We start from the raw sequence: 23438 nt of genomic DNA, 5'->3' as shown, positions 1-23438 counted from the left end.
TCAGTATCAGTACTGGAAGTTAGCCTTACATCTTTACTGTCATACAGGTCATAGCCTATTACCTCAAATTAACACAGGTGGTTATATTAGAGGTTACATTTTTGTAAAGCACTAACAGACAATAGTTATAAAGTTTACAAGAAGAATATAAAATGAAATTAACAAGACTAAGAACATAATTAGTTTGTATAATAGCTATGAACCAAGAAACATGACTTTTATAGTGACAAAAGTTTGAAGAACACCAGCTTCGGGCTGGGGTTGTGGCTCAGTGGTAGAGCACTTACCTAGCATGTGAGAGGCACTGGGGTTGATTTTGAGTACCACATTTTAAAAATAAATCAAATAAAGTTATTACAACTAAAAATATTTTAAAAGGAAAAGAACACCAACTTGGAAAAAATGTTCTACTAAAAACTTATATTTCAAAATTTTCTTTACTTGGAAGATATGAATACATCTATTATACCAACAACCCAGTAACAGCACCACAATTACACTGATGTTCTTATATTAAACAAGTTTAGCTTTTAAAATAAAATTTAGATTCCTTAATGTAGTGTAATACTCTAAATGACAGTTGGAGACCATGAAGTGGGCATCCAGAGAGTCCACCGTAAGGCTGCAGCTTTCCAAGAGGTGAGGAGTAGCAGGTGTGCACTAGGAGAGGGGTGTCTGGGGGTTGCACATGTGTTGGGGGAAGCCCATGACATTGAGCTGGACCTGAGGCTGAAACACTTGGAACTGGAGGGCATGGAGTCCAGGTTACAGGGCTTCAGAACACACCCAGGTGTCCTAGGATAAACAAAAAATTGGCACTGCTAACTTGCTGGTTGCCCTTGGGCCATCCCCTTACATTTCTGAGCCTCAGTTTCCTCAGCTATTAATGAGGACTGAGACTATTCTAGTAGTTTATCATGTTTTAAAGGAGATTCTTTTTTAATGGAAATTTTACTTAAAATTGCATGTGAAACGTGGAGTGGATCATAGGAGTGCAGTGGGGTGGGTAACCAACAGTGCCCCCACCAGGGGACCATGCAGTGACTTGTGGTGCCAGCCCTCTCCTTTGTCCTGTCTGCAGGGGCCCAGGGGCTTGACTGTGAGCTGCGGGGTGGAGGTTAGGGAGAGCCCCCATGTACTGACTCTGTGTTTAGCTTCCCATCAGCCCAGTGCTGCAGGAGGCCCCCAGGGGAGGCTTGGCCTGGCATTTACCCCTTAACATCCAGCAATGCCAGGATGTGCACCTGAAGTTCATTTCCTGAGCTCCATGTGGAGGATTTTTGTGCCTGAGCCCTCACTCACTCCCCTATTGTGAGTGCCAAGACCCCCATGCCTGTTAAATCTTCATAAATGTTTTTTCCGGCTTCCTGTGACTACTTTGCATGTCTCTTCTAAGTTCAGAGAAGCGTGTTTCCTGGGAGTGTTGGGGAGGCTCTGAGGGGCTGGGACAAATCTGAAAGGCCAAGGTTCATGATCGGATATTAAAATACACACACAAAGACAGCAGTGACAAAGATGAAGCACCTTATTGCACCTTATTGAAGCTTATATAGAAAGTGAGAGTCATCTTAAACCAGGAAGCTCCCAGGGCCAATCATAGTAAAGGAGGTGGGAAGTTCGAACCTGGGAATGATCTGCTCAAAAAGGATGGAGGCAACAGTGTCAGCAGGTTCCCTGGATGTAGGGAGGGCTTCTATCCAACCTGAGAAAGTATCAACCAAAGCAAGTAGGCAGGGAAGCTTTCTTTTTGTGCCTAGGCACATGAGTGAAGTTGATCTACCAGTATTCACCTGGCTGGTGGCTCCTCATCTGAGGTGTGGGGAGTTTAGGTTTGGTGCTTCCTTGTGGGGATACTATAGAGCAGACAGAATAAGCAGAGTGGACCTGCTGGAGAGTAGTTCTCATTCCTATGAAGTGAAAGAGAGGTTGTGAAAACTGGGGAAAAAAGGGGGTTAGAGAGGGTTTTAGATGGACATAGAGTCTCGGGAGCCAGAGGAGTTGGTCATGAATTGTAGGTCTCCATCTTGGGCACCAGGGCTGAAGTAGTCGATTGGCTGACTGATTTGTGAATCTATATATCTGATCTTGCAGGAACTTCTGTAGGCAATTTAATAGATGTGATTAAATTGGGATGTCTCCCTTCTCCAGTGACCCTTTATGTTCCTATTAGGAGAAACATAAAGAGGACTAATAGGGGTCCTGTGCAGGGGAGGAGCCAAGGCCATACTTGACTGAGCATTCCCCATGGAGACTGTTGGCTAGTTGCTGTCTCCTCTTTTCTAGCTGTTCTTGTCTTTTATTACTCCTAGGAATGACTTTTTGGCTTAACTTTTTTGGGTAGGTGTTTAAGATCAACTGGTCAAAATTGACTTTGTTTCTATCTATTGTTAAGAGTCAGCCGAGTTCCCATAGGGGTCACTGGTGGGGGAACTTGAGAGCAGCTTCTTAATTCTGCTAGTGCCATTTGCGCTAGGATGGGTCTAGGTCTTACTTGACCATGTGGCTTCCCTTGCAAGCATCAGGGATGTCTCCCTTCTCCAGTGACCCTCCTATTCACAGCAAATACACGGATTGGCTTTTCATTCTCTAGTGGTCTCATTAATCTCCTTGATCAGGAGGTTATGTGGCCCAGAGTTGCAAAGCTCTTTAGAGAATTTCCCTGCTCCCTAGATTCAGATTGACTCAGAGGGCCAGAACCAAATATTGATTTTTTGGACATTTTAATTTAACTTTAAATCTTGATCATAAACATCCAGCAAAGTCGGTTTCACTTTAAATTAAGAGTACTGGGCTTTACCTGAAGTCTGGCCTACTTTGGAGTCATTCTTACATGTAATGAGATGGGACATAGGCCTTGTCTCAGGTAAGGCAGGGCTCTTCATAAATCTTAGGTAAAGTGTTCTAGTATTGAAGTTGATATTTGTTTTTAAATATCATTTTATAATGTTTATATAAATTGTTGCTCAAGTTCATATGAATATTAGCTAACACAATATAATATCATATCTAAAACATGAATTAAAGAAAGGCTGAAAGCTTTTAACCTTTTGTAGAAAAATAGCAAAGTATTTTTGTGTTTTTTCCAGTACACAATTAATCACATCTGTTGACCATTTCATGAAAACATAAACAATGTTTAGGAATATAGAATTATACTGTTGTAGGGATGGACAAGGCAAGGCACCTAAGATAGCACCGAAGATAGAGAAACAGTCCTATTTGGTTGCAAACTGGATTCAGAGGGCACTGCTTCTGTTGTAATCAATTAATCCCCTGAACCCCAAGTTTAAGTAGTTTCAGAATTTTGCATCCAGCATGTAAGGGGAGGGGCTCAGAAGTTCACAGTCTGCAGAAGTTCACAAAAAGCAGTTTTTGGTTTTTTTTTTTCCTCTGTTCTGGGCAAGTTAACTTTTCAAGGACATCTGGGAGGGGGAGAGCTTTTTCTTCCCTTTCTTTCCTCCCCCTGCCAGCTGTTACCATGGAGCCCAGTTGGTAACTTCCTTATCTTAGAAATGTAGCCATGTCTGTGAAGCCCCAGCTCAAGGCCAGAGGCCTTGTTCACATATTTTGTGAAAAACTAGTAAGGGGGTGTCTAGCTTTTGGAGTGCTGATTTTTCCAGCCAGTGGCCAAGTAGAACAGGGCAACACAAAAAGAGGAAGTTTTTCTACACTGAACTCTTTTATAGGGATTCTTTTGCTGAAAGTCCTAAAATCAGCCATGGTGAAGATTTCTGGAGAAGGTCAGTTAAGACTTTTCTGTGGGCCTGGTAGGGAGGGGGAAGACGGGAAGGCGGGGCTGAGAGCAGCTCTGGTGGATCAGAGAATGAAGAAGGAGATGTAAAAGAATAATGGGAAAGGGGTTTGGGATTTTCCTGGCAAGAAAAACTTGAGCAGTAGAACAGGTAGAGCAGAGGGGAAGATGGGAGTGAGTATCCCAAGAAGCCTGAAAGGGACTTTAAATTCTTAGTAACCTGTTTTCAGTGATGACAAAGCAACTTTAAAGGCCATTTTCACCAGATCTTGAATAGAAGTCTGAGGGCTCTCCTCAGCTGGTTTGAGATTTGGGTTAGCTGGTAAGAGGACCTGGTGGGACCTGGTGTGGGCACTGAAAGGAGAAGAGAGGAGTGAGTGTGTGGAGGAGTACCTCAGTACCTGCTACCTCAGTAAGGGGGCAATGGTCTGAGAACCAGTGGAGGTTTGGGTTATTGATCCAGTAATTGGAGGGGAGAAATCAGTTGCTGAGGTGGGGGTGACTGCAGAGAGTCTGGAGCAGAAGGCTGAGGGTGAGGATCTATTGGAGAAGCATAGTTCAGGGTGGGAGCAAAGGAGGGAAAAGGCCTCCACTTAGGGGGATCTCCTTCCACCATTTCAAGCGCTTGCAGAAGTCAAAAGGTCATGAAGAATTTGAGGATCTAGAGACCCCTCTGGGGGCCATCTGTTTCAGTTGTCTAATTGGTAATATGGCCAATTCTGTGTACTGAATTTGATGAGGAGTTTGGATTTGATGTCAGGAGTGAGGGACAACCGGTTAAGATTAGGAGGCATTGGAGAGGGGAATCAGCAGGGAGGGAAGAAGAGGCTCCCATGATGACTCTCAGCAGGAAGAGAAGAGGTGAATGGCCTGGCCTGGAACAGAATTTGGTTGAGTTTCCTTCAGGCGTCCCCGAAAGGAGAAGTCAACTAAAGAGACTCAGGAGAGCCGGGGCTGGGAGGGCAAATGAGTCGTCACCCAAGAGCCCAACCAGCGAGACCTTAAGGCTGGGAGTCACAGGCCACCTGACGTCAGGGTTTCTCCAGGAGAGGAGAAGGAGATAAAGAGAGTCAGGGAGTGCCTATTCTTCTGTCCCTTATAGCTCATCAGCCATGAAATGGGCATCCAGAGAGTCCACTGTAACTGTGAAAGTTGTGGTGGGGTGCGTTCTCTCCTCCAAACTAGGCATCAAGGGCCTTGTTGGACGTTCACAGCTAAAGCCTTTGCATATAGCCATTTGGAGATGGATTCCCAAAGAGGGAGGGGGACTCACCATTGTTGATCAGAAGGAGTCACCTATTGGAGAGCCAGTGTTGGGTGGAATGTAGCAGTGCTCAAAAAGGTGAATGAGGACAGCGAACCTTGAGAGAGGAGGTCCTCAGAATGAGGAATTTCCCCTCCCGGGTTTTGGCACCAATGAAAGGCCAAGGTTCGTCGTTGGAGATTAAAATGCACACACACAGACAGCAGTGACAAAGATGAAGCACCTTATTGCACCTTATTGAAGCTTATATAGAAAGTGAGAGTCAGCTATCTTAAACCAGGAAGCTCCCGGGGCCAATCATAGTAAAGGTCAGGTCATCACCTATGGCGCACGCACGTCCACCCTGCGTAAGATTCATGGCGGGCATGAACTGTCCACTGCTGAGGGCCATTACCAAGTAGGAATGACGCATCGAAATCCTTGCCAGCGTACCCCATTTTAAATGGACTTGCCTTGAAAATTTGCTGCGACCTTGCTTGTGTGTTTGAGAAAGGTGACCCTGCTCAATCACTAGGGTGGATCCAGGATTAGGGTGTATCTTGCAGAAGTATCCCGTCCTTGGGTTTAGGGTGTGACAATAGGAGTTTTAGGGAAGTTGGAGGTTGAAGATTATTCCTGCTGGGAGTAGGGCGTGCCTGCTGCCTGAGTTCCTACTGAGTTCTCGTGGAGAGAAAGTATTTTAGGACGTGAATTGTGCGGGAGATTGGGATTGCCCCTGGACCTGTGTGGAGGCGGTGAGAGAGCGAGAATAAAGAATTGCTGTTTGAACCTACAAAGCTGTGTGGTGGCTCGTGATTCTGTGCCAAGCCGAGACCTTGGCATTTTGGTGGCCCGTACGTGGAACGTCTGAAACTTGGAGGTGAGTAAAATCGCTCGCCCCTGAGGGAAAGCGAGAGAATGGGTGACCATTTCAAAAAACAATGTGTTCTTGTTTTGATTTATTTAATTTTTGTTTCAAGCTGCCTATCCCTAGAAATTTCTCAGGCAAACTGGGAAAAATGGTTGGCTCAAGGTTTGAAGTTTGTTAGCCCCGAGAAAGAGAAAATTGATACAGTGAATTTTTATTCAGTTTTTGTTTCATTCAGTTGTGGTTTTGTTTTGTATTATCTTATTGGGTTGCGTTATCTTTATAGAAGATTAGAAATTAGTAAAAAATAAACCAAAAAGGTGTTAAGTAAATTGTTAGAGATTCAGACCATGGAGAAAGACATTTTAGATCAAGCAAAAGAGAAGGTCTCTCGAGCTAGTCAGAGAAAGGAAGAAAATTTAAAGGAAAAGGGGTTATTAGGAAAAAGGCCACAACAAGAGGCTGTTACTAACTCTGTTTTATTACCAGAGGGCGTAATTCAACCAACAGCCCCACTGATGGAGACAGCTGAGTAGCCCTCAAACCCTGTAGTTGATAAGTGGGATCCTGAGACAGGACCTCAAAGATTAGCATGCCCTGTATTTGAACAGGTAGGAGGGCAGCGAATTCACCATGCTTTAGAATTTAAAACAGTGAAGCAGTTAAAGGAGGCTGTAACAACCTATGGTCCTCAAGCTCCCTTTACAGTAAGTATGGTCGAGTCCATTACTAACTTGGACATGACGCCAGCAGATTGGGCTAGCATGTGTAAATTTGTGCTAAATGGAGGACAATATTTGTTATGGAAGGTTGCCAATGAAGAATTTTGCATGGAGACAGCTAGGTGAAATGCAGCAGCCGGTTACCCTCAAAGAAATCTAGATATGTTGTTAGGAAAGGGACCTTATGAGGGTCAGCAGCAACAAATTGAATATGATCCTGCTGTATATGCACAGATTGCTGCAGATGCAGTTAGGGCATGGAAGACTTTACAAGGACATGGAGATTTACAAGGTCAGCTATCTAAGGTAATACAGAGACCTAATGAACCTTACACTGACTTTGTAGATAGGCTTATTCAAATGGCTGCCAAAATTTTTGGTGACACAGAACAAGCAATGCCATTAATAAAACAACTGGCTTATGACCAAGCAAATCGTTGCTGCAGAGAGGTTATTAGACCATGGAGACATGAAGATTTAAACACATATATTAAATTATGTAGAGATGTTAATGAACCAGGGCAAGTCTTGGCAGCTGCAGTACAACAGGCTTTAGATGCCAGGCCAGAAACATGCTATAATTGTGAACAAACAGGACATTTTAAAAGGAGTTGCCCCATAAGAGGAGGGTTTAACAAAACTAGAAATCAAAGGAATAGAATACCGGGTATTTGCCCATGATGCCGTAGAGGGAGACATTGGGCTAATGAATGCCGTTCTCAAACCCTTATCAAAAAACGGACAAGGATCAGGTATTTACCCACAATATCATGGAGAAAGGCATCAGGCTTCATTGCCAAAAACCTGACTGGGGGGCCCAATGCTCCGGGGCCCACAACCACAAATATACGGGGCAGTGGAGGAACCCAGCAACACCATCAGGGTGGTGCCCAGGACACATTGTCCATTAAATCCCTCATCAGACAAACCCAAGGGAGCACAGGGTTGGACATCTGCGCCTCTGCCAGAGCAGTATTAACTCCAGAGATGGGAGTTCAAATCATTCCTTCAGGAGTAAAAGGACCTCTTCCCCAAGGAACAGTAGGCTTATTATTGGGATGCAGTTCATCTACATTAAAAGGACTTATAAGTCCTGGGGTAATTGATCCCGATTATGTAGGTGAAATAAAAATTATAGCTAGTTCTCCAGGAGGTATATCAGTAATTTCACCTGGAGATAGAATAGCACAGTTGTTAATAATACCCAGCCTACATAATAAGTTTTCTAGTCTTAATGTAGAAAGAGGTTCCAAGGGATTAGGCTCCACAGGTGTAGATTGGGCTATGTTGTCTTTAAATTTAGATTCTCGCCCAATGCTAAAACTAAATATTCAGGGTCATGAGTTTAATGGACTGCTGGACACAGGTGCTGACCTTAGCATCATATCTCTTCAAGAATGGCCAAAACATTGGCCATTACAACAAGCCACTCAAACGCTTCGAGGCCTAGGAGTGGCGATTAATCCCCATAGAAGTGCTATGGTATTAGATTGGAAGGATCCTGAAGGATGTGAAGGAACTATACAGCCATATGTTTTGGATCACCTTCCTATTAATTTATGGGGACGAGATGTCCTAGATCAACTAGGTTTGATGTTAACAAATAACATCAATCCTAATGCGCCCACTACTAGGGCTAGACAAGGTATCAGGAAAGAAAAAAGATTAGGAAAACAAGAACAAGGTATAACAGCACCAATTCAAATAGATCAAGGAACAGACAGACATGGGTTGGATTTTCAGAAAGGGCCACTGAGACAATCAAAATTACTTGGAAATCAGAAAGACCAGTGTGGGTTCCTCAGTGGCCCCCGACTAAAGAAAAGATACAAGTAGCCCATGATCTGGTCAAACAACAATTAGCAGAAGGACATTTACAACCTTCCGTATCTCCCCATAATACTCCCATTTTTGTTATCAAAAAGAAATCGGGTAAATGGAGATTATTTCAAGATTTAAGAGCAATTAATAATGAGATGGTTATTATGGGACCTGCTCAATCAGGGATTCTGTATTTAATTTATTTTCTGATAGTCAGTATATAGTTAATGCTATAATATCCCTTGAAGATGCTGGTAGGATTTCCCCTTCCTCTACTGTTTTCTCTTTGTTTTCCACTATACAAAGTCTAATCTGGGACAGAAAAGATCCATTCTTTATAGGACATATCAGGGCACATACAGGATTGCCTGGAGCCCTTAGTTTGGGCAATGATTTAGCAGATAAAACTACACATGATATACATATTTTTTCTACTATAGAAGAAGCTACAAATTTTCATAAAAGGTTTCATGTTAATGCTAATACTTTACAAAAGCATTTTAAAATAACTAAGGAACAAGCCAGGCATATAATAAAACAATGTCAAAATTGTGTGACCTTTTTACCACAAGTTAATCTTGGAGTCAATCCTAGAGGACTGATACCTAACCATATTTGGCAGATGGACATCACACACTTGCCAGAATTTGGAAAATTAAAATATTTACATGTTACAGTTGATACTTCTTCCGGATTTTTGATGGGCTCCCTTCATGCCGGAGAAAAAACTAAAGATGTTATAGCTCATTGCTTACAAAATTTTGCCACTGTGGGTGTTCCTAAACAGTTAAAAACTGATAATGGTCCTGGTTACACTTCTAACTCTTTTAAACAATTTTGCTCATCATTTGGTATTACTCATATAACAGGAATCCCATACAATCTACAGGGACAAGGCATAGTTGAAAGAGCTCATCAAACTATTAAAATGTACTTATTAAAGCAAAAAGAGGGAATTGGAAAGGGGTATATATCCCCCAAAGATAAACTTAAAATAACCCTTTTTACTCTAAACTTTCTAAATTTGGATTCATCAGGACTTAGTGCTGCGGAAAGACATATGTATCCGAAAAATGTACATAAGCCTAAGGTACTTTGGAAAGATATTCTAACAGGACAATGTAAAGGTCCCGACTCCAGACAATAACTGGTTCCGTTTGTGTGTTCCCACAGGGAGAACAGCAGCCGATTTGGATTCCAGAGAGGTTAACCAAAACAATTTCTACAGAAAAAGAAGATGATTTGACTGAAATCCATAACAGCTGATATCCAGAGCTCCAGCTTGGCTATTCTTACATCTGCGACAGTGATTAACCACGGTGCTTTTTTTCAATATCTATTTTATTATTGCATTTTTCCCACATCATAAAGTTCTATTTTATTTTTTGAGCTCATACAAACCTAGGTTAATGTTTTTCTGATCAGTTTTATTTTTTGACTGCGTTTTATTTTTTGACTGTTGAGTTTTTAAACATTGCAATGGAGATTTCACCTAGGTATAGCTACAAGGCCTTTACTTACTATTGTCTTATGTGTTGTATGTTATGTGTGCACTGTTTTGTGTTCCATATCAGTATGTATGTATGTCCATATTTTTATATGAGGAGCGCTCATGAAAAAATGGATCCGAAATTTTTTTTTATTCACGTGATTTAAGTGGTTTAATCTAAATTAGGTAAACAGCTGCTAATGATTGTTTTCAAAGGTGGTTAACAGATCTGTTTGCTTACTATTGTTCTTAAAGGTGATTAACAGATCTGTTTGTTTACTTTCACTTTTCCTTTTCATTATATTTAATAATTCTGTTCAGGATAATGTCTCTTTAACATCATTGCAAGAATTCCCATCTCCATCCCAGTGCCAGTGAAGACTAAGAAAACCAAACTACAGCTTCTATGATAGCTACCACAGTAAACTGTATAAACTGATGCATCAATGAATATAACTCAACAAGTAATGCTCAATCAAGGACTTGATTTACTTTGGGAGGAAATGGACATATTGATAGACTCTTCCACTTTGAACTGCCTGCAGAACTTGCCTGGACTATATATCAGTTGCATGCAATGTGAACTATCGTCTGGTGCAGCGAATTGTGGTACTGCTGGCATATTTTTGCTGATGGTGTCACCAGTGATGCAATTTCCTTGCCAGTGCACCCCATGTTAATTATGGTAATGCTGGCATCTTTGCTGATGGTGTCACCAGTGATGCAATTTTTCCAAAGGAGCCGTCAATTGGCTTGGTGTCGTGGCATTTCTGTATCTTCCTCCCTTCTAGTGATGGTCTAAAATTTGGGGGCCAACAGAGGTGAGGCAAGAACCTCACCCCCACACTGGCACCAAGGTTAAATTTGGGGGCCAACAGAGGTGAGGCAAGAACCTCACCCCCCCACTGGTGCTTAGGCCTATCCAAAAGCATGGCTGAATGCTGGACCGGTAGTCAGTGACGGGTTGATCTGGTTGCAGTGGATTCAACCTAAGACAGGAAACTGACGGCTAAAGGTCAGTTCTCCCATGACGGGTAAGAACCATATGTTGAATTGGACAACCTACCAGGCACGGTCCTAAGCCACATTGCTTGTTGTTTAATTAATCAGAAGGGGGGAGATGCTGAGGGCCATTACCAAGTAGAAATGACGCATCAAAATCCTTGCCAGCGTACCCCATGTTAAATGGACTTGCCTTGGAAATTTGCTGCAACCTTGCTTGTGTGTTTGAGAAAGGTGACCCTGCTCAATCACTAGGGTGGATCCAGGATTAGGGTGTATCTTGCAGGAAGTATCCCCGTCCTTGGGTTTAGGGTGTGACAATAGGAGTTTTAGGGAAGTTGGAGGTTGAAGATTATTCCTGCTGGGAGTAGGGCGTGCCTGCTGCCTGAGTTCCCACTGAGTTCTCGTGGAGAGAAAGTATTTTAGGACGTGAATTGTGCGGGAGATTGGGATTGCCCCTGGACCTGTGTGGAAGCGGTGAGAGAGCAGGAATAAAGAATTGCTGTTTGAACCTACAAAGCTGTGTGGTGGCTCGTGATTCTGTGCCAAGCCGAGACCTTGGCAGTCCATGAGTAAGAAGACAGGAGGGCCAATTAGAAGGTTTTCAAAACAACTTGTTATCCGCCCACTGGCAACTTGCCCACCACCATGTTGCATGAGGGGCTCCTTATCTGAAAGGCCCAGGGAGTTCTAGCTGCCCACTGGCAATTTGCTCACCGCCATGTTTGAAAGGCCCGGGGAGTTCTCAGGGAGACTCCCAACAAAATCCCTCCTGAAAGGGAAGATCTTTGCTCTCTGGAGACCTGCGTGGGCTCTCTCTCATCCAGTGAGGTGGTCCGCGGAACAGGGTAGAGGAGAGTGTGGCTGCGGAGTCACTAATCAAGACCTCTGCAGACCAAGCAGGAAGCAGGTCTGATTTTTATGGTGCAGTTACCATGTATATATACTCGGGCAGAGCTAAGCAGATTACATGCAGCCACCAATGCAATGTCTGCTAACTGTCCTTGCAGCGACCAATCCAGGAGTGGGCCACGGAGCAAATGCAGAGACTGCAATACATGGCCTCATGCCCAGGACTGTGCCTATGGGGTAAGCAGCCTGACATTCCTAACATGAGGGGAGTGGCCTGCCACTCAGATGCCCTTAATGTATGCCATGTATGCAGTATTCCATGCACTTGTCCCCACAGAGACCCAAGCTCAGAAACCAACACTATTGGGCTCTTTGACCTTGGGCAAGACACTTGTCATTTCTCTCATCCTTAAAATGTGGCAACAGTAATAATCACAGTGACTGACCTGGCTGGCTTCCTGGCGAGGGATAGATATGAGAGGAGAGAAAACTCACCAGCCTGGATAATACCAAATGCCCCTCAAACTATTCCATAAAATAGAAATGGAACTTATTAATTATTAGTTCTAATTTGTGTGTGCATATGCATGTATTCCTTAGGATTTTCTTGTGTGAGTATGTGTGTGTGTGTTTTTGGTTTTGGAGGGGGGTTTGTTGTGGGGGGGGTGTGAGAGAGAGAGACAGAGGGGGGGAGGGAGGGAGGGAGGGAGGGAAATAGAGAGGGGGAGATTGTGTGTGGTACTGGGATCAAATCAAGCCCAGAGCTTTATGATAGGCAAGCACTCTACCACTGAGCTACATTCCCAGCTCTTTTATATTTTCAGACATAGTCTCACTAAATTGATCAGGCTGGCCTCCAACTTGTGATCCTCCTGTCTCAGCCTCCCACATAGCCTCCCAAGGTGTTACAGGAGTTCACTGCCATAACTGGCTTAGGTTTTCTGTATGCAAGATCTTGCCATCTGCAAATAGATAGTTTTTCTTCTTTCTTTCTCAAGTGAACACTTTTAAATTTTTTTCTTGCTTAATTTCTATGACTGTAACTTTAATAAATATCATGTTAGATTTTTTTTTATAAATACCCTTTATCAAGTTGAGGAAGTTTCATTTTATCTTTGTTTTTGTGTGTGGTATGTGTTTCTTTTTTAATCATGGAAAGGTATTAGATTTTGTCAAATGCCTCTTTTCATCAAATTATCATGTTGATTTTCTTCCTTTACTATTACTGTGTAGTACTTCATGATTGACACTATTCCAGGTTTTAGTGTTTAATAATTAATTGCATGACTGACGACGAAGACACAAAGATACCATGCTCAAGAACCTGCAGGGTGGGAGACAGAGAGAATCACTCTATAAACTAACTACATAGTATGTGATAAGAATGCACATCAAAATATAAAACTCATAGAAGTTAGCTGCAAGAAACCATTCTTAGATTAGGAAAACAGTGTTCCAGATTTCAGTGTAAACTACTTGCAATCTTCATCTCTTTTGTGAGCAAGTATCTTGGTCTGTTTTCAAATTCTTCCACCTCAGCCTGAGTTATGAGGTCTGGAGTGTTTTTCTGCAATCACTGATTTGCTGCACAAATACTTTGTTCAATTTTGCATTAAACTTAGATACATACTTATTAATTCACCACTGAACTGAGGCAATTCCCATCCTTTCTCCTGGTCTTTGTTAAAAAGAGAAAGCATGCTTGTTGTGTATTTCCTTTATATAATGGCAGAATACTCCTCTTTCACATATATCCAGAAATTGCAGCTTAGAGAAGATCAATAAGCCTCATCATGAATATCTAATCAGGTGTCATTCCCAAAGTATTTCATGCCTAAAAGTCACATTCTCAGGCTATGAAAGATCATCTAGTCCTTCTCTGATGTGCTCCTCTCTAACACATCTTTCATCCTTGGCCACAGGAATTAGATTATAAGCTTTCATCACCTACTATCTGGCTCCTGAATTGTTTGAGGCACTTTTCCTCATCAGCCTGCAAATTATCCTGCTCTAACTTTTTTATTGATTTTTTAAGGTACCAGAGATTGACCTCAGGGCACTTGGCCACTGAGCCACATCCCCATCCCTATTTTGTATTTTGTTTAGAGACAGGGTCTCACTGAGTTGCTTAGTGCCTTGTCATTGCTGAGGCTGGCTTTGAACTCATGATCCTCCTGTCTCAGCTTCACAAGGCACTGGGATTACAGGCATGCACCACCATGACCAGCTATTGATTTGTTTTTTGAGACAGGGTCTCAATAAACTGCCCAAAATGGCTTTGAGCTTTCAGTCTTCCTACCTTGGCCTCCTAAATAGCTGGTACTTGCCATGATGCTGGGCTCCAAACTTTTTTGAACAATTTTTCCTTCTTCTGTACTTGGACATCCTCTGTTTGCTTTATCCATTTAGAGCTGGTGACCTAGTCTTGCATTTCTCAGTTGGTTCCAACATCCCACTTCCTGAGATGTTGGTTTCAGGCACCACAAACCCAAGAGCAAACAACTGCTCACCCAACCCCTGCCCAGCGCTCAGCTCTCAGCCCATCTCCCCAAGAGTCCTCACACATGGACATGCTGGAACTACTTCATAGATCCACCTGGCCTGTGTGACTGGGAGAGGCATATTATGTGGAACCCCCATAAAATTAATGTGAATATCTTGAACATCTTCTGGAGACCTGATAGTATCACATGCCAAACATTGGGGATTCAGAACAAAGACAATCAGATTCACTTTCTTAAAAATCCAATAATACTAAATTACTGGATTATTATTATTGTATTTGGATCAGACTCTGAAACTGAAAGAGGACATTAGGGGACAATCTGGTCAAATCTGAACAGTCTATAATTAGTTATTATACAAATTTTTTTTTCATAAATTCAACAATTAGGAAGATGCTACTATTGGGTGAAGCTATGTGAAGGGTAGATGAGATCTCTCTAGACTTTTTTTTAGTACTGATGATTGAATCCAGGGGCACTTAACCAGTGAGCCACATCTCCACCCCTATTTTTATATTTTTTATAGAAACAGGGTCTCACTGAGTTGCTTAGGGCCTCACTAAATTGCGAAGGCTGGCTTTGAACTCAAGACCTCCTGCCTCCGCCTCCTGAGCCCGTGGAATTACAGGTGTGTGCCACTGCACCCAGATGTTGCAGCTATATGAATTGGCTAATATAATTTGAGATGCTGCAGGCTTTTGCATGAACAGCATGTAAGAAACCTAGTGAGGCCTGCAACTCAAACTCTTAGGAATGGTCCTCATCAATCCCTTCATGATCCAGGTTACTTTGGATCCAGCCACTGGTCAGGAAGATGTCTGGTTACATGATACCATCTTTAAGAGGAACAGAATCTTGGCCTCTGTAATATTTTCTTCTCTGCCTCAAGTGAACTTTTCAGGGAAGGTTGTAGGCAGAACACTTCACAGGATCAAGAGCCCCAGATTATAGTGAGCTCCAGAATAGCTGGAGGAAAGCTTTCACTGCAATGTTTGCTAAACTCTCTTCTAGATGTGTGATAGAATTTGGCCTGACACTTGCTCTCCTTATAGTTGGTAATGAGATTGTAAGTTATATACTAACGTTCATCTGCATGGGAAATACTCAAATTTGCACAAAATTATCCTGAACAAGATGGAGAGGAGTTATGAAGTGTCTTCTTGTGTCTTTGACTCTCTCTCTCTCTCTCTCTCTCTCTCTCTCTCTTTTTCTCTTCCTCCCAGAAGCATGATGATAGGGCCTGAATTGGGGATTTAACTCACGGGTGCTTAACCACTGAGCTACATCCTCAGTCCTTTTTTATACTTTATTTTGAGACAGGGTCTCTCTAAATTGCTCAAGGCCTGGCTAAATTGCTGAAGCTGGCTTTGAAATTGCTGATCCTCCTCCCTCATCCTTCAGAGTTCCTGAGATTACAGGTGTGTGCCACCAAGCCCAGCTTAAATGCAAATGGGTTTTTTAATATTTATTTTTAGGTGTAGATGGACACAACACAATGCCTTTATTTTTATGTGGTGCTGAGGATCAAACCCAGATCCCACCTGTGCTAGGTAAGCACTCTACTGCTGAGCCACAATCCCAGCCCTGTTTTTTTTTAATTTATTTTACTTTAATATTGTGGTAGTGGGGATTGAACCCAGGGCATCACATATGCTAGGCAACTATTCTACCACTACTAAGCCACACTGCCAGGCCCCAAGATTTTTTAACATTAATTGACACCAAAATCCTACCTAAGACTTAGGAAGCAGGTAATATCTGTCAAGACTATCATTTCTTTCAAAAATATTGCTCGGTAGCTGGGCATGGTGGTGCATTCCTGTAATCCCAGCTGCCTGGGGGTCCGAGGCAGGAAGATTGTGAGTTCAAAGCTGATCTCAGCAACTTAGCTGAGGCTCTAAGCAACTTAGTGGACCCTGTCTCCAAAAGGGGGGGGGCTGGAATTGTGGTTAGCTGTCCCTGGGTTCAATCCCTAGTACCTAGTAATAATAATAATAACTTGCCCAATTTTCTGCCAGTTTACAGGCAAGCTGTCAATGTCCTCCTTACCTTAATTACCTTTCCTACTCTAAAACTCATCTTCCAGCCTCAAACAAAACATTCATTCTCTGAAAGATAAACAATGTTTGCACTGTAATCTAGATTAACAGATTTACAACAAAAGAAGAGTGGTGGTGCTGTCTAAATCCCTGAGGGATGTTGGCAATGAAGAGACTCCTAGTTCAAACAAGTCTCCTGTTTGTAGAATTGAGATATAATTTCAACCAACATTTATATGCTAGAGGAAAATACCTGGAATTTTTTTTCTATTTTTAACTATTCTCTCATATCTCTTTAGCAAAAGGAGATCCCAGGGGCTCCAAATATAAGTGAGAAGAAGCTTCCAGAATTTAATCAAGTTTCTTGATTGGTAGTCTGGTTAGAAAGAAGCCAATAAGAAATATGTCTCCATAAGAAAGCAGATCTCCACAAAGAACTGAGAGCAACAAATGGGTGGGTGCATTCCATGCTGACTGAATGACATACTGTAAACCACGGTGCAAAGAAAAGACCACCGACTCCAATTTTAAATCAAATTAAAGCAAGCTTGTAATTCTGGCCAGGACTGTCTCTCCTGAAACACCTGGGCTAGAGAATAGTACCCCAGCTCTCTAGGAGCATAGTTTTATAGCACAAAAAGTTGCAAAAGGCGGGGGGGTGTCTTGAGAACTTACAGATAACAGGATTTTGAAAAACATTATACAAAGGCAGATAGTAGGTTAATGATCTAAATTGTTCAACATTTCAAGTTAGGGAGTAAATTTAGATTCCAACACCAGAATTTATGAGGTGCCACTGAGGTTTCAGAGAGGGTTGTTATCTGGTCAGGGAAAGCCAGACTTGGGTGAGTTCAAGGTACGGGCAGGCATTCCAAGCAAGTTTAGAAATCCCAGTAATTTATAGTAAAACAAAAGTTAACTTTTCATGACTTTGTGATGAGATGGCTCCCAATCTTAAGATGGAATTAGGCTGGGTTTATCAATACACAAATCAAAACTGCTATCAAAAGGGGCTGGATTAGTACATATATCACTTTATAGCTTCTAGGAAGTTCTGCTACAGCTTCTAGGGATTATATATTTCAACTTCAGTATTTCATAAATACTTGATGGGCAAGTACTCTACCACCGAGCTACACCCCCAACCCCAAATGGTTTCATTTAAAATTTTATTTTTAACAAGTGCAACAATTTAAACTATCCCATGCATAAATGGTTTCTAATTCAAAATTAAAATCTTTCAATAAAATCTTCAATGTTCTCCATAAAGCATTATACTATTCTGTCATTTATAAGTAGTTTATATTTTTGCTATAGCATAGATTCTTAAGATCACATTTTTTATTTGTTGTTAGCATTTAATGATATAATTAACTTTTGCACATTGATTTTTTTTATCTTAGCATAGAAATTTTAATATCATATTATATTAAATACTAGAAGGGAGTTCCTTCTGGAATTATTCTGTGAATGATGTTGGGACATTCTGTTCCATCTATTCTTTTTTTTTTTTTTACTATTGTAATTTTTTTTATTATTATTGGTCGTTCAAAACATTACATAGTTCTTAATACATCATATTTCACAGTTTGATTCAAGCGGGTTATGAACTCCCAACTTTACCCCGTATACAGATTACTGTATCACATCAGTTACCCTTCCATTGATTGACATATTGCCTTTCTAGTGTCTGATGTATTCTGCTGTCTGTCCTATTCTCTACTATGCCCCCTCCCCTCCCCTCCCCTTTTCTCTCTCTACCCCTTCTACTGTAAATCATTTCTTCCATTTATATTATCTTGTCTTACCCCTCCTTTCCTCTTATATATCATTTTGTATAACCCTGAGGATCACCTTCCATTTCCATGCGATTTCCCTTCTCACTCCCTTTCCCTCCCACCTCTCATCCCTGTTTAATGTAAATCTTCTTCTCAAGCTCTTCGTCCCTACCCTGTCCTTGTTTACTCCCCTTATATCAAAGGGGTCATTTGGTATTTGTTTTTTAAAGATTGACTAGCTTCACTTAGCATAATCTGCTCTAATGCCATCCATTTCCCTCCAAATTCTATGATTTTGTCATTTTTTAATACAGAGTAATACTCCATTGTGTATAAATGCCACATTTTTTTATCCATTCATCTATTGAAGGGCATCTAGGCTGATTCCATAATCTTGCTATAGTGAATTGTGCTGCTATGAACATTGATGTAGCAGTGTCCCTGTAGCATGCTCTTATTAGGTCTTTAGGGAATAAACCGAGAAGGGGAATAGCTGGGTCAAATGGTGGTTCCATTCCCAGCTTTCCAAGAAATATCCATACTGCTTTCCAAATTGGCTGCACCAATTTGCAGTCCCATCAGCAATGAACAAGAGTGCCCTTTTCCCCGCATCCTCTCCAGCACTTATGGAGTGAGATGGTATCTTAGGGTAGTTTTGATTTGCATTTCTCTGACTGCTAGCGATAGTGAGCATTTTTTCATGTACTTATTGATTGATTGTATGTCCTCCTCTGAGAAGTGTCTGTTCAGGTCCTTGGCCCATTTATTGATTGGGTTATTTGTTATCTTATTGTCTAATTTTTTGAGTTCTTTGTATATTCTGGTTATTAGGGCTCTATCTGAAGTGTGTGGATTAAAGATTTGTTCCCAGGATGTAGGCTCCCTGTTTATCTCTCTTATTGTTTCTTTTGCTGAGAAAAAACTTTTTAGTTTGAGTAAGTCCCATTTGTTGATTCTAGTTGTTAACTCTTGCGCTATGGGTGTCCTATTGAGGAATTTGGGGCCCGATCCCACAGTATGTAGATCATAACCAACTTTTTCTTCTATCAGATGCCATGTCTCTGATTTAATATCAAGCTCCTTGATCCATTTTGAGTTAACTTTTGTGCATGGCGAGAGATAGGGATTCAGATTCATTTTGATGCAAATGGATTTCCAGTTTTCCCAGCACCATTTGTTGAAGATGCTATCCTTCCTCCATTGCATGCTTTCAGCCCCTTTATCAAATATAAGATAGTTTTAGTTTTGTGGATTGGTTACTGTGTCCTCTATTCTGTACCATTGGTCCACCCGCCTGTTTTGGTACCAGTACCATGCTGTTTTTGTTACTATTGCTCTGTAGTATAGTTTGAAGTCTGGTATCGCTATACCGCCTGATTCACACTTCCTGCTTAGCATTGTTTTTGCTATTCTGGGTCTTTTATTATTCCATATGAATTTCATGATTCTTTTATCTATTTCTACAAGAAATGCCGTTGGGATTTTGATTGGCATTGCATTGAACTTATAGAGAACTTTTGGTAATATCGCCATTTTGATGATGTTAGTTCTGCCTATCCATGAGCAGGGTATATTTTTCCATCTTCTAAGGTCTTCTTCTATATCTTTCTTTAGGGTTCTGTAATTTTCATTATATAAATCTTTCACCTCTTTTGTTAGGTTGATTCCCAAGTATTTTATTTTTGGGGGGGATATTGTGAATGGAGTAGTTGTCCTCATTTTCGTTTCAGAGGATTTGTCACTGATATACAGGAATGCCTTTGATTTATGCGTGTTGATATTATATCCTGCCACTTTGCTGAATTCATTTATTAGCTCTAATAGCTTCTTTGTAGATCCTTTTGGGTCTGCTAGGTATAGGATCATATCATCTGCAAATAGTGATAATTTAAGTTCTTCTTTTCCTATTTTTATGCCTTTAATTTCTTTCGACTGTCTAATTGCTCTGGCCAGTGTTTTGAGGACTATGTTGAACAGAAGTGGTGAGAGAGGGCATCCCTGTCTTGTACCAGATCTTAGAGGGAATGCCTTCAATTTTTCTCCATTCAGAATGATGCTGGCCTGTGGCTTATCGTAGATTGCTTTTACAATGTTGAGATATGTTCCAGTTATCCCTAATTTTTCTAGAGTTTTGAACATAAAGGGATGCTGTACTTTGTCGAATGCTTTTTCTGCATCTATCGAGATGATCATATGGTTCTTATTTTTAAGTCTATTGATGTGGTGAATAACATTTATTGATTTCCGTATATTGAACCATCCTTGCATCCCAGGGATGAATCCTACTTGATCATGGTGTATAATTTTTTTGATATGTATTTGAATCCGATTCGCCAGAATTTTATTGAGGATTTTTGCGTCAAGTTTCATTAGAGATATTGGTCTGTAGTTTTCTTTCTTTGAAGTGTCTTTATCTGGTTTCGGAATCAGGGTGATGTTGGCCTCATAGAATGAATTTGGAAGTTCTCCCTCTTTTTCTATTTCCTGAAATAGCTTGAAAAGTATTGGTGTTAGTTCCTCTTTAAAGGTTTTGTAAAACTCTGCTGTATACCCATCCGGTCCTGGGCTTTTCTTAGTTGGTAATCTTTTGATGGTTTCTTCTATTTCCTCTATTGTTATTGGTCTGTTTAGGTTGTCTATATCCTCCTGACTCAATCTGGGCAGATCATAAGACTTAAGGAATTTATCTATGCCGTCACTATCTTCTATTTTATTGGAGTATAAGGATTCAAAATAATTTCTGATTATCTTCTGTATTTCTGAAGTGTCTGTTGTGATATTACCTTTTTCATCCCGTATGTTAGTAATTTAAGTTCTCTCTCTTCTTCTCTTCGTTAGCATGGCTAAGGGTCTGTCAATTTTATTTATTTTTTCAAAGAACCAACTTTTAGTCTTGTCAATTTTTTCAATTGTTTCTTTTGTTTCAATTTCATTTATTTCAGCTCTGATTTTAATTATTTCTTGCCTTCTACTTCTTTTGCTGTTGTTTTGCTCTTCTTTTTCTAGGATTTTGAGATGAAGTATGAGATCATTTATTTGTTGGTTTTTTCTTTTTTTGAGGAATGAACTCCAAGCAATGAATTTTCCTCTTAGAACTGCTTTCAATGTGTCCCATAGATTCTGATATGTTGTGTCTGTGTTTTCATTTAACTCTAGGAAGTTTTTAATTTCCTCCTTGATGTCTTCTAAAACCCATTGATCATTCAGCATCCTATTGTTCATTCTCCAAGTGATGCTTGATTTTTCCTTCCTTCTTTTATCATTGATTTTCAGTTTTATTCCATTATGATCAGATAAGATGCATGGTATTATCTCTACCCCTTTATATTGTCTAAGAGTTGCCCTGTGACATAATATATGGTCTATTTTTGAGAAGGTTCCATGTGCTGCTGAGAAAAAAGTGTAACTACTTGATTTTGGGTGGTATACTCTATATATGTCAATTAAGTCTAGGTTGTTAATTGTGTTATTGAGTTCTATAGTTTCCTTATTTAACTTTTGTTTGTAAGATCTGTCCAGTGGTGAGAGAGGTGTATTGAAGTCTCCCATGATTATTGTATGGTGGTCTATTAGACTCTTGAACTTGAGAAGAGTTTGCTTGATGAACACAGCTGCACCATTATTTGGGGCATATATATTTATGATTGTTATGTCTTGTTGGTGTATGGTTCCCTTGAGCAGTATGAAGTGTCCTTCTTTATCCCTTTTGATTAACTTTGGCTTGAAATCTATTTTATTAGATATGAGTATGGACACTCCTGCTTGTTTCCGCATTCCATATGAGTGGTATGATTTTTCCCAACCTTTCACCTTCAGTCTATGAATATCTTTTTCTATCAAATGCGTCTTCTGTAGGCAGCATATTGTTGGGTCTTGTTTTGTGATCCATTCTACTAACCTGTGTCTCTTAATTGGTGAGTTTAAGCCATTAACATTTAGGGTTATTATTGAGAGATGATTTGTTCTTCTAGCCATATTTGTTTATTGATGTTACTAAACCTGATTTGTTATCCTCTTTGACTACTTTCCCCCCTTTACTGTCCTATCTCCCATTGTTGGTTTTCAATGTTATTTTCCATTTCCTCTTCCTATAATGTTTTGCCAAGGATTTTTTGAGGAGATGGTTTTCTAGCTGCGAATTCTTTTAACTTTTGTTTATCGTGGAAGGTTTTAATTTCATCTTCTATCCTGAAGCTTAATTTCGCCGGATACACAATTCTTGGTTGGAACCCATTTTCTTTCAGTGTTTGAAATATGTTATTCCAGGATCTTCTAGCTTTCAGAGTCTGTGTTGAGAGATCAGCTGTTATCCTGATTGGTTTACCCCTAAATGTAATCTGCTTTCTTTCTCTTGCAGCTTTTAAAATTCTCTCCTTATTCTGTATGTTGGGCATCTTCATTATAATGTGTCTAGGTGTGGATCTCTTTTGATTTTGCACATTCGGCGTCCTGTAGGCTTCTAGGATTTGTGATTCTGTCTCATTCTTCAAGTCTGGGAAGTTTTCTCGTATAATTTCACTGAATAGTCTGTTCATTCCTTTGGTTTGGAGCTCTGTGCCTTCCTGTATCCCAATGACTCTTAAATTTGGTCTTTTGATATTGTCCCATAATTCTTGGATGTTCTGCTCATGGTTTCTTAGCAGACTTGCTGAGCTGTCTATGTTCTTTTCCAGTTGAAATACTTTGTCTTCATTGTCTGATGTTCTCTCTTCTAAGTGATCTACTCTGCTGGTAGTATTCTCAATTGAGTTTTTAAGTTGGTTTATGGTTTCCTGCATTTCTAGGATTTCTATTTGTTTGTTTTTTATTACCTCTATCTCCCTGTGAAATTGATCTTTTACTTCCTGGATTTGTTTGTCAATGTGATCTTTTATTGTCTGATTTTGCTGTCTCATGTCTTCCTTGAGACTCCAGATCATCTGAAGCATATATATCCTGTACTCTTTATCTGACATTCCATCTGTTGCTGCTATTACCTCTTCTAAAGTTGAGTTGACCTGCATTGCTTGTGGTCCTTTCTTTCCTTGTCTTTTCATACTGCTCGCGTTTCTTTCTGCTTGGTGCAACTGTTGTGTTTTTGAAATTTACCCTCTGTTTATTTATATTGCTCTTGTATAGTTGGGAAGTCTCCCTTGCAGGGCGGGTAGTGGCTGTGCTCCTCCTCTAATTAGGGTGGTCTGTCTACCACGCTAATCGGTCGCAGGTCTGCCCCCACTGCGGGCACGGGTGGCTGTTCTGCTCTGACCCCACTCCAATTGTGGTAACGTAACTACCACGCCCTGGGGTTGTTGGTCCTGATCTGGATGTGGGTGGCGGCTCTGCTGGGTCCCCACTCCAATTGGTGTGACGTGTCTACCACGCTGGCAAGC

The 23438-nt window shown here is 40.8% G+C and overlaps 1 long non-coding RNA gene across 1 annotated transcript; it reads left to right on the top strand.

Annotated features, from left to right (window-relative positions):
• The first annotated feature begins 3490 nt into the window (after positions 1-3490).
• Positions 3491-11415, top strand: LOC144376393 (uncharacterized). Its single transcript, XR_013436836.1, has 2 exons — positions 3491-5874; positions 9579-11415. It is a non-coding gene; the product is annotated as an uncharacterized LOC144376393 (long non-coding RNA).
• Positions 11416-23438: the final 12023 nt, after the last annotated feature.

Source organism: Ictidomys tridecemlineatus, chromosome 3 (genome assembly GCF_052094955.1).
Source record: "Ictidomys tridecemlineatus isolate mIctTri1 chromosome 3, mIctTri1.hap1, whole genome shotgun sequence".
NCBI lineage: Eukaryota > Metazoa > Chordata > Mammalia > Rodentia > Sciuridae > Ictidomys > Ictidomys tridecemlineatus.
Note: the sequence above shows the minus strand (reverse complement) of the source record. Positions and strands in the feature narration are given on the sequence as shown.